The 1,103-nt window shown below is 73.2% G+C and overlaps 2 non-coding genes across 2 annotated transcripts in view; both read left to right on the forward strand.

Annotated features, from left to right (window-relative positions):
* On the forward strand, positions 1-153 carry LOC129134655 (5.8S ribosomal RNA). Its single transcript, XR_008536196.1, has one exon. It is a non-coding gene; the product is annotated as a 5.8S ribosomal RNA (ribosomal RNA).
* An 889-nt stretch (positions 154-1,042) lies between these two features.
* The window catches only part of LOC143692890 (28S ribosomal RNA), a 4,296-nt gene continuing 4,235 nt past the window's right edge, over positions 1,043-1,103 (forward strand). Inside the window, exon 1 of the ribosomal RNA XR_013180429.1 lies at positions 1,043-1,103. This exon is cut by the window's right edge and continues 4,235 nt beyond it. This is a non-coding gene — a ribosomal RNA (28S ribosomal RNA).

The following is a 1,103-nucleotide window of genomic DNA, read 5'->3' on the forward strand; positions in this document are numbered from 1 at the left end:
AACTCTTAGCGGTGGATCACTCGGCTCGTGCGTCGATGAAGAACGCAGCTAGCTGCGAGAATTAATGTGAATTGCAGGACACATTGATCATCGACACTTCGAACGCACTTGCGGCCCCGGGTTCCTCCCGGGGCTACGCCTGTCTGAGCGTCGCTTGACGATCAATCGCCGTCCGGGGGCCACCCCGGCGGCGCGGCTGGGGTCGCCTCGCAGGCCCGTCGCCCGCGGCGGGCGGCGGCGGCGGCGGCGTGCCGCCGGTGGCCGGAGGGAAGGCGGTCAGGGGTGTTCGGCGAGGGAAGCGTTTCCCTCGGCGGGCCTCGATCCCTTCCCTGCGGGCCCGGCGGGCGTCGCCGCGGTCGTCGTCGTCGCCGCGCGAGGGCCTTCGTCCCCCTAAATGCAGACTCGGGGAGCGCTCCGTAGCTCCCCGCTCCCGGAGCGAGCCGCTGGGGCGGAGCTCGTCCTCGCCGCGGGGCCGCGCCGCGGATGCGGCGGCGCGGCGGCCTCGGGGAGAGCGAGAGACGGCGTCGAAAGGCGCCGCCGAGGGCCGAGAGAGAAAGAGAGCAAGGGAGAGGGGCGAGAAGGGGAGGCGAGGCGCGGGCCTCGCCCCCGGCCTTCCCCCCCGCGCGGGCGGCTGTCTGCGGGTGGGTACCGCGGCGGTACCGTGCCGTGCTGCCGCGCGCGCGAGGCGAGAGCGCCGGGGACGGGGGGGGGTTCCGACCCCCCTCCTCTCCCTTCGCCCGCGCCCCCCCCCCCTCCTCTTCTGTCTCGGTCTCGGGGCGCGCCCGAAGGGCGCCGTCGCTCCCCTCTCTCTCCCCTTCGCCGAGGCCGTCGCACACGCCGCCGTCGCCCGGCCGGTCCTCCCGCGCGGGGCCGTCTCTGCCGCGCTTTTCCCTTTTCGGTTCTCGTCTCCGGGATGGGGCTCTCCGTCTCTCTCTCTCCGTCGCCGGCCGGCCGGGCGGTCGGTCGGTAAGGGGAGAGAGAGAAAAAGGCGGCCGTCTCCGCGCGCGTGCGCGCGGCGCGGCGCGGCCGAGCTTTGGGCTTGCGACCTCAGATCAGACGTGGCGACCCGCTGAATTTAAGCATATTAGTCAGCGGAGGAAAAG

This window comes from Agelaius phoeniceus, unplaced genomic scaffold, assembly GCF_051311805.1.
Source record: "Agelaius phoeniceus isolate bAgePho1 unplaced genomic scaffold, bAgePho1.hap1 Scaffold_109, whole genome shotgun sequence".
NCBI classification, from domain to species: domain Eukaryota; kingdom Metazoa; phylum Chordata; class Aves; order Passeriformes; family Icteridae; genus Agelaius; species Agelaius phoeniceus.